The 9,909-nt window shown below is 38.5% G+C and overlaps 1 long non-coding RNA gene across 1 annotated transcript in view; it reads left to right on the top strand.

Moving 5' to 3' along the window:
* The window catches only part of LOC107758271 (uncharacterized), a 15,134-nt gene that overhangs the window by 2,797 nt on the left and 2,428 nt on the right, over nt 1–9,909 (top strand). The window contains exon 2 of the long non-coding RNA XR_001642006.1: nt 2,391–2,393. This is a non-coding gene — a long non-coding RNA (uncharacterized LOC107758271). The remainder of the gene's footprint in view (nt 1–2,390; nt 2,394–9,909) is intronic.

The following is a 9,909-nucleotide window of genomic DNA, read 5'->3' as shown; positions in this document are numbered from 1 at the left end:
GAGTTTTCCCGCTCTTGCAGAGTATAATTTTGGACATGATTTCTATAACAAGAATATTATACATTTGACAAAGAATTGATTGGAAGAAACGTTTCAAGCAAGAAGATTCAAACACACACATACTAAACATGAATATGAACCCTTAAGCTATTCAGTAGTTATGAAAAAGACATACACAATAAGTGATTAGAACATGATAGCCAAATGTGTGGGTTACATACATGATATGGAGTTAAGCAATGGACTGATATTTGTTTATAAGTCCTTTTGAGTTCATTTTGGTGTATTTACATCTGTAAAAGACAGTTTCCGTGCAATTGTGTGAACATAAGGACATGCTCTGTGAAGACCAGAGAGGTTAAAAGGTCTCCTAAGGAATTTCAGTCTGGTTCTTGTCCTCTAGGTGGGGGGAAGTCAATCCAAAGAGCTCGTGATCGTGATTACTATCATGGATTTACATGTGATGGTCATGCTGTGCATCTCTTTGACCATCAATCTTGCTTACTTGCCCCAAAATTGACAATCTCCTTCCTGAGTTGTTCTTTTGTGTTAATGTTGCAAGCTATTCTGTGAAAGAGTTGGGCTTTTGCGCTAATTTGCCCTGTTTAGTAAAACTGGCCCTAAATGTTTAAGTGCTTGTGGTTGAACAATGTTCAAATCCTCAAAACTTTTTACATATGGATAACAAGTCATTCTGAGAAAACATCCCCAGTTTCATTAATTGTTGATGCTCTGGGGTCTAACAGCAAATTATAAACTATCAGACATTTCAACTGACAGATGAAGGTCATAATACTAAGGTTGTCCACTAGATGGAGTCATAGGACAATAAATATTTTCTACTCAGTTTCCATCTGAATGAAATGAGATGGAATGAAAAAATAAATGACTATAATCAGTTGATACATACTGTACTGGCAATATACTGTAGTTTTATAGTATTATTTTACAAATGCTTACAGATTATTAAAATCATTTTTTTAAACATATACATTATTAAACGTTTTATCTATTCTTTCCTTTCTCTCTGCTATATTCTAAAATTGCATTTGTATACAAAACTTTGAGCAACTTTTTTTTTTTTTTGTGTGCTTTTGGCCCTTTTGAATGTTCCCTGTCTTTTTGACATGCTTGCTGTATTTACTGTGCCTGCATTTCTTGTATAAGCATTTCATGCTTGTCGCACCTCTGGTGCGTGGCCCCAAATTGCTGCTTGCTGCTATATTTATTATTATTATTCTGGCTGGCAGTTTATGGCAGCCCTATTAATCTTACATAGTTAAATCAATTTTTAAATCATTTTCAAAGTTTTTAAATTCCTTGTTTTATTGTTGTGATTATTTTTTATTATTATTTTATTTTATTTTATGTAAAGCACTTTGAATTACCATTGTGTATGAAATGTGCTATATAAATAAACTTGCCTTGCCTTGCCTTAAAATGACTGCTGAACATGAATAGACGCCTGACCAAATAGCATTAGTTGAAAAAGCCCCATTTAACTAACTAACTAACTAAATAAATAAATAAATAAATAAGCATGTTAGAATACATCAACTAAAACATTTAACACTTTATTTTCCTCATTTATTGTAAGTAAGAATCATGTTATTGAACAAACACTCTGGTTTTCCAAAGCTGATGAACTATAAGAAATCCTTGAACTATTTCTAAGCTTTGTTATGACTGAATGTGAGACAGTAATGACCAGACTGCGACTAAATACTTAATTAGCTTTCATTGCCTGCAACATAGCACCAGCAGGTGTGGTGATGGACATCCACTCAAATAGCAGAGTCGCCATTCATATAGCGTCTGCCTGTCTCCTCAGTCTATCTTATTTTCTTTTTCTAGTAATGGCCAGCTTCTCTATTTTAAAAGAATTTTTTAATTGGCTGTTACCTGAGAATGTTTTTATTCCCACATCCCGTTTGTCAGCTTCTCTCAGCTTACTTCAGAGTTACATTCTGAAAACTACACATTTACTCCTCACTTCACTCTATCATATCATAATACCATATATCATTTATATAGCTTTAGCGTATCGTATCAGATTACAGGGTGTCTCTAATGTTTATAAAATGATCTATCTAAAGAGGACAGCCAGAAACACTCCACATGAATGAAAGGGAAGCTATATATTTACTTTTTTAAAGTAAAAGTAAACCTAAATGTCTGTTCAGTAGTTCCTATATAACAAAAGACAGTTTATTAATGGTAATGCTTCCACCCACCTGTAATGAAAATTGCATGTAGTATATGATAGTTTAACTTTCACTGGGAGGTTTTTTTCTACATCTTGAAATTTTGGGCCATATGAGTTCCTGAACATTATGAATGATGGGTTATGTCAAATTAGATGCAGTATTATGCACAATGCATTATTAGAGATAGTGTTGATTTAGCGTGTGCCAAAGACACTGCACTTTGGTATGTTTTAGACCTGAGACAGTCTTGCACACTTACTAAATGTTGCAAGTGGCCAATATTACAAGTTTACAACTCAATTCTCCAAGGCACAGTAAACACATACTACCCCCACGCACCATCCTGGTTATGTTTAAATAAAATAATACTGGACCATAGTTGCTTGTGCTATGAACTTAATGAGTAACACAAAATGCCATTTAATTGTGCCAAGTAGATGGAAATTTGCAGGTATATTTGGCAATAGTCAAAGAGAAGAAATGCTGAACAGCAATCTGTTTTTACTTGCACAGCTGCTCTAGCTTGTAAAATGATGCAACATGTTGTAGATTGTATTTTAGAACAGTTATACTTATTAGAGGAAACAAACAGGGTGGTTTTGTGTTATTGGATTTAATTGATGTAATACATTTATACCTTACTCAGATCTCATTAGTAATCATGTGTTGTCTCTCTGGCAGCCTTGCTGCGAATGGGCTCTTGGTCTGAGGCACGCACATGAAAGGAACATGGTCAATGGGCTAACCACAAGAAACAAAATGATTCTTTTTCTGGTGTTCACTCATTAGAAGATTCTCCCCTCTCATCATTCTCATGACTGTCTCTGTTTATAATAATGGTATATATATATATATATATATATATATATATACAGTATATATAAACAGAGACAGTCATGAGAATGATGAGAGGGGAGAATCTTCTAATGAGTGAACACCAGAAAAAGAATCATTTTGTTTCTTGTGGTTAGCCCATTGACCATGTTCCTTTCATGTGCGTGCCTCAGACCAAGAGCCCATTCGCAGCAAGGCTGCCAGAGAGACAACACATGATTACTAATGAGATCTGAGTAAGGTATAAATGTATTACATCAATTAAATCCAATAACACAAAACCACCCTGTTTGTTTCCTCTAATAAGTATAACTGTTCTAAAATACAATCTACAACATGTTGCATCATTTTACAAGCTAGAGCAGCTGTGCAAGTAAAAACAGATTGCTGTTCAGCATTTCTTCTCTTTGACTATTGCCAAATATACCTGCAAATTTCCATCTACTTGGCACAATTAAATGGCATTTTGTGTTACTCATTAAGTTCATAGCACAAGCAACTATGGTCCAGTATTATTTTATTTAAACATAACCAGGATGGTGCGTGGGGGTAGTATGTGTTTACTGTGCCTTGGAGAATTGAGTTGTAAACTTGTAATATTGGCCACTTGCAACATTTAGTAAGTGTGCAAGACTGTCTCAGGTCTAAAACATACCAAAGTGCAGTGTCTTTGGCACACGCTAAATCAACACTATCTCTAATAATGCATTGTGCATAATACTGCATCTAATTTGACATAACCCATCATTCATAATGTTCAGGAACTCATATGGCCCAAAATTTCAAGATGTAGAAAAAAACCTCCCAGTGAAAGTTAAACTATCATATACTACATGCAATTTTCATTACAGGTGGGTGGAAGCATTACCATTAATAAACTGTCTTTTGTTATATAGGAACTACTGAACAGACATTTAGGGTGTGCTCACAATTCAGTTCTCTTGATTCATTTGGTTTGGTTCACTTTGTGTTCACAGTGTACTTTTTAAAACCAAACCTAAACAATGAATCGTTTGTTGTATTGCTCAACTGTAAGTCGCTTTTTATAAAAGTGTCTGCTAAATGAATAAATGTAAATGAAAATGTAAATAAAATAAACACGTAAAGATGTAGTGAACAACAGTCAAACTGGCATTCCAATGACCAGTTTATGGCAGGGTTCCTCTCTAACTGCCGGTGTGGAGGGAGGTGTGGAGACTCCCTCTACCTAGCTCGTATCCTATAAATTATCACAAGCATGTATTAACCTGTGATATTACAAATATTCAAATTGGTAAAATATACTGAGGTTAATGTCTCCCTGGACGCCCGTTGATAAAGTGTATACTATCAATTTTGGAATCAGTTCAATCAGGTTGATTTTGAATCTTAAGATTCGATTCCCCCCCTTTGAAAACCTGAGCTAAAATAAGAGTTAATTTTCCCTTTTTCCTTACACGAAGTAGTAAATTGTTCTTTAAATAATAAGTGTTAAATAATAAAGAACCATATTTTGTTTGCTCATCTGAAAAAATTATCCGATCTGTGACTCAAAATGTGATATGATAATGTAATGTAATCCGAACTGTGAGATTTGTGATCCGTTGCACCCCTACTCTCTTGACTTGTTATTTGAAGAAAAAATAGAATATATTTTATTCGGGCTAGTTAAATAAATTTTTGTGCAACCAAAATCTGAAGAATTTCTGCTCGAAGGGCTACCGTTGATTTTGAAATTTTGTGAGCCCTGAATAGACTCTGACTCCCTAGCATGGGGAAAAACTAGTTGCCCTGTTCCTGATGTCCCCAGCCCAGCACTATCCAAGGATAGCCGACTGCGACAGCTTAGGGAATAAGCACATGACATTGAAGTGTTTAATCCTGATACCCCTGAAGCAACATAGAGTTGTACCTTAAGGATGTAAACTATGCATTGTCCTATATCCCTGAGGTCACTATGGCAGATAAACTCCTTCTGAGGAAAACAACAGTTCGAACTGTCCATGGTTTCATGGAGAGACAAAGCCCAGCCATCGCTGGCAATTACCATGAACTGTGTAGGGCTCTGAGAGCCGAATATACAGCCCCCTGGCAGTTCAAGGAGGAGTGGCTTCCGACAACAGAGCCTCCTCTTGTAAGTGTTAATGCTATCACAAGCAGGCAGGCAAGGAACACAGTGACAGCCCCCGCTGACAATCCTCAGACTGTAGTGATAGGCAGAGAGCTATCAGATACTGATCTTATTGCTATGCAACAGCAAGACCCTGTGATCAGTACTATTTACTTATTCATTTCTGACCCAGTCAAGCATCCCATAACTGAACAAAATTTGACAGAGTCAAGTGACCTGAAAACTCTGTACTTTATCAGACACTATCTGAGGTCAGAGAAGGGTATGCTAGTATATGCTCCTGAAGAGAACACACCAACTCAGTGGGTGGTCCCAACAGCCCACAGAGGAATTATGCTCTTGCATACCCATGACGAACCCTGTGGAGGCCACAGGGGGTGAAGGCGACACATGAGACTCTCCGTCAGGTAGACTACTGGACACAGATGAAACCAGACATTGCAGCATATACCTTGATTCAGATCAAGGTACTCACTTCACAGCCACGGTAATGGCTGAACTGTGGAAAATGTTGGGTGTCCAGGCGAAGTTCCACATTTCCTACCAACCTTCGCCATCAGGGCAGGTAGAGAGATCAAACCGCATTATTGTAGGGATGTTGAGGAAGTACATTTCAGCTTACGAAAAGGACTGGGATGTAAAACTGCCCCTGGTCTTAATGGCAATTAGGTCCACACCTCATAACTCCACAGGTGAAACACCGTTTGAAATGATGACAGGGCGACAGATGACACTCCCTCTGTATCTCCTCTACTAACCTGAAGATGTCAGTGTAGCCAGCGCATACACTGCCCACCAGTATGTGGCAGACCTGAGGGCTCACCTCAGGCAGACATTCGCATGGACGCAAGAACACTTGGAGAAAAGTGCTGAGGGCAGGAAAGCATACTATGATCAGAAGGCTAGTTCTACAGAATTTCAAGTAGGAGACCAGGTGATGTACTTCAACTTTACCAAACCAGTGGGTGTCCCCAAAACGTTTCTCCCAAACTGGTCTGGCCCTCATGAAATTGTAGGGAAACTATCCCCAGTAGCCTACCACATTAAAATCTCAGAAGGGAGAAGGTCCCCTGAGTACAAGTGGGTCCACTTTAATCAGATCAAGTCTTACAAACCCCACATGGGAATACAAGGGGTAGATACCACTCAGGAGTAACTCCTGCTAAAGCACATAGTTTCAGGCAGTGTAGAGAAGTCTATACTGTGTCAGGCACTGGAGCCAGTGCACCTGTGACTGGTTGTTGTACTTAAGCGTAGTGGTATTTGTTAGTTGTATTTGAAAGTTGAGTTTATAAGTAGTGAAGTGACACTACGTATATGTGTAATTTCAGAATGAACCTGCTCTGCATAACCATTGTGATCTGCATACTCAATTCAGCCCAGCCCCTGGATATAGTGAGATCAGGCCCTCCAACTGGCATTTATACTCCAGGATGCCCCTGGAATTTTAGTGACTGACTGTTATGTGCATACTCAGAGAGTGTTTGTGTGGCTGGACCCTGCTGACGTGTATAAGAAACATGTCACCTCAGGGGGGATGGTACCCTGGCACGCTGTTCAATGGAGTGAGAATATCATAGGGCATGCTCAGTTAGACACAATCCACATGCTTAAACAGCTTTTAATTGTTTGACAACAACAACAATAATAATAATAATAATAATAATAATAATCTATGGTATTTATTTTGGAACATATTTTCATAATAATAATAATAATATGCATGGTAATTTTATTTATAGTGTGGCGCTGTGTGAATTAAAGGCTTGTAATTACCATATTGTTCATTTTACCTTTTATAGCACTTTTTCACAGCACAAGTTTCTATGGTCTATTCAATCTGGTTTGGTCTAATGTTCAAATATATCATGATGAATTCAAATGAGTCACTTGCAGTGGTTCCCTGCAAACAAGCCTGCACTGGCCCTTTACGGGCCCACTTAGGGCTGCCAGCGCAGGGCCCCTGAGAATTTGCTCATTGGCAAAACATTGGCCCCTTAGCACTGGCCCTGCACGGGCAGCCCTCACTTAGCCTCCAGGGGTGTATTCCAGAAAGCACGGTTAATTTACCGTCAGCTAAACCCTGAACTTAATGTTGTGCGCTATCTGTCACGCCCACTGAAGGCTCGTCAGTAGATCACACGTGCGCTGATAGCACTGCAGTGAACTAACCCTGGAACATAACCTGCTCCGGAGCAGGTTATCTTCAGAGAGCAAGTTACTATGGTTACTTACATACCCTGAAAGTAACCTCCGATTTTGGAACCGAAAGCTGAGGTTATCCGCTCGCTTATCCTCAAACATACCCGGGTATGTCACATAACCTGCTTTCTGGAATACCCCCCAGGAAGCCTCAGTGCTGTTTTATTGAAAACAATCAAGTTTGAATTCATCGTTATCGAGGTAAGCGCTTGCTTTAGTTGGGTTCCTGACCCTTGAATTTTTCATTTACATTTTTTTCTGGCAGTTGTAACTGTGTGTTTTTGAAGCACATTTGTTACAGCAGAAGTTGCAAGAAAATAAACCGATCTGCTGATTCAGTAATCACGTAGTGGCCTGATTCCCTGATCTCACCCAGAGTTTGATCACCATTTGATCAGTTTGTCTTCTCACAACTTTTGCTATAACAAATGTGCTTCAGAAACACACAGTTATAGCAGCCAGAAAAACATTAAAGTTAAGAAGTCAAGGGTCAAGAGCCCAACTAAAGCAAGCGCTTACCTCGATAACGGTGAATTCAAACTTGATTGTTTTCAATAAAACAGCGCTAAGGCTTCCTGGAGGCTAAGTGAGGGCTGCCCGTGCAGGGCCAGTGCTAAGGGGCCAACGTTTTGCCAATGAGCAAATTCTCAGGGGCCATGCACTGGCAGCCCTAAGTAGGCCCGTAAAGGCTTGTTTGCAGGGGTTATCACTTCAACAGAGTAGCAAAAGTGTCAAGCAAGTTTATCAATGCTGTGCAGGATATGGTCCAGCTGCTCACGCACTGCGACTACTGGATGTATATGCGGTTTAATCAGGTAGCCGTTTCATCACTTGGCTTGTGGTCTTTTCACAGGTGCTTCACTAAATGCTACCAATGGCCAGTCAATCTACTCCACATCCATCACGAGCCCCCTCTTTTCTCGGGCCATGGGGCTTCAGCCATGCCTAGCCCTACTGTTAATGTGGCCCTGCCTGTTTAGCCTTATATAGGAAACAAGCAGCCATATTTGAGAGCCAGCACTAGATTTCTACATTTGCACTAATTTATATCATTAACTGTGATGACACTTCAGCCATCAGCTTCCATCCTTCTCTCTCCAGCCCACTTCACACTTGCCAGTAGATGCCATAAGCTTCATGGATCAAGCTGCATGTTTGAGTGATGCTGGCAGAGACCTTCTGTTGCCTGCCTGTGGAGACTGTTTAGTTCACTGGAATCCAATCTGTGTGAGTCCCAAAATATATTACACCAATGAATACATCTAATTCAATGGCATAAATAGCTGCTTGGTGTATAAGGATTTTATTTTTCTAATAATGTATCTGTGGTTATGCCGAGTCTGGAAAAATAGCCTAGATTGTGGAACATCAGCTGACAAATTAAGGGGAAAAAATACGATGTTATAATAATGTTTAAGTGTAAACATTAATGTGTATTTTTTTTAAGTTAGTCAATTTATTTATTTATTTATTTATCTATCAGGATGACACCAAAATCACATAATCACCCTTCCATTGTGAAATGACAAATACATGCTCTCACGAAAATGACAAGGAGCCCTCAAACACACTAATCCATCCACAAAGATAACTCTGCATTCTGACCTTTCATTGGATGTGAGGCCAGCATCAAAGACTGCCCAGCCATTTTCCCATCCATACAGTTGCTATGATACCATAGTCATAAACACAGCAATGCACAAAATTGAGCCCATCAGAAGGCCTTTTGTCCAGCATTCAGACATTTAATGAGTTAGTGGTTGATTAACTCTCATGATTAAAAAGCTGAAGAGGTTGGACAGGGCACTGAAAAGAAATGAAAAGACACAGGGTCTCATTCACTAAGCATGCGTACACACAAATGTGTGTGAGAAACCTGCGTACGAACGTATTCACAAACAAATCATGATTCTCTAAAACGTTCGTCCTAAAATTTATTCTAAATTTAAGAAAAAAATATAGGAACAACTGAAAGCACGTACGCAAATATAACACTCTCTCCGGTCTTAATAATCTATATAATCTATATGCCCTTCACTAATATTGGCACCCTTGGTAAATATGAGCAAAGGCAGCTGTGAAAATAAATCTGCATCATTGATCTTGTTGATCTTTCATTCAAAACATTCACAAAAAGTGGGGAGAGTATCTCATTTTTTATATATTTTATATATTATATATTTTTTCGGTAAGGATATAACTTTCACTTTAGAATAGGGGGTCAAATTGCCTTTATTAGTAATTGTGAACAAGTTAACCATTAATTAATGCTTAACTAATGCATTATTCTGGACCCCTATTCTAAAGTGTTACCATTTTTTCTCCAAAGCATGTTGGCCACAATTATTGGCATGCCTAGACATTCTTATGAGTAAAATATCTCTGAAGTATATTCCCATTCATATTTACATATTTAGGATTGATTTTAAAGTACTTTTACTCGTTTATAAATCACTCAATGGCCTGATACCCAGGTATTATTGGTATGATTTAGGTATGGACCTAAATACATAGCAGATATGTTCACTGAATATAAACCTAACAGACCACTCAGAT

The sequence above is a fragment of the Sinocyclocheilus rhinocerous genome, unplaced genomic scaffold, assembly GCF_001515625.1.
Source record: "Sinocyclocheilus rhinocerous isolate Xijiao unplaced genomic scaffold, SAMN03320098_v1.1 scaffold1015, whole genome shotgun sequence".
Taxonomy (NCBI): Eukaryota; Metazoa; Chordata; class Actinopteri; order Cypriniformes; family Cyprinidae; genus Sinocyclocheilus; species Sinocyclocheilus rhinocerous.
Note: the sequence above shows the minus strand (reverse complement) of the source record. Positions and strands in the feature narration are given on the sequence as shown.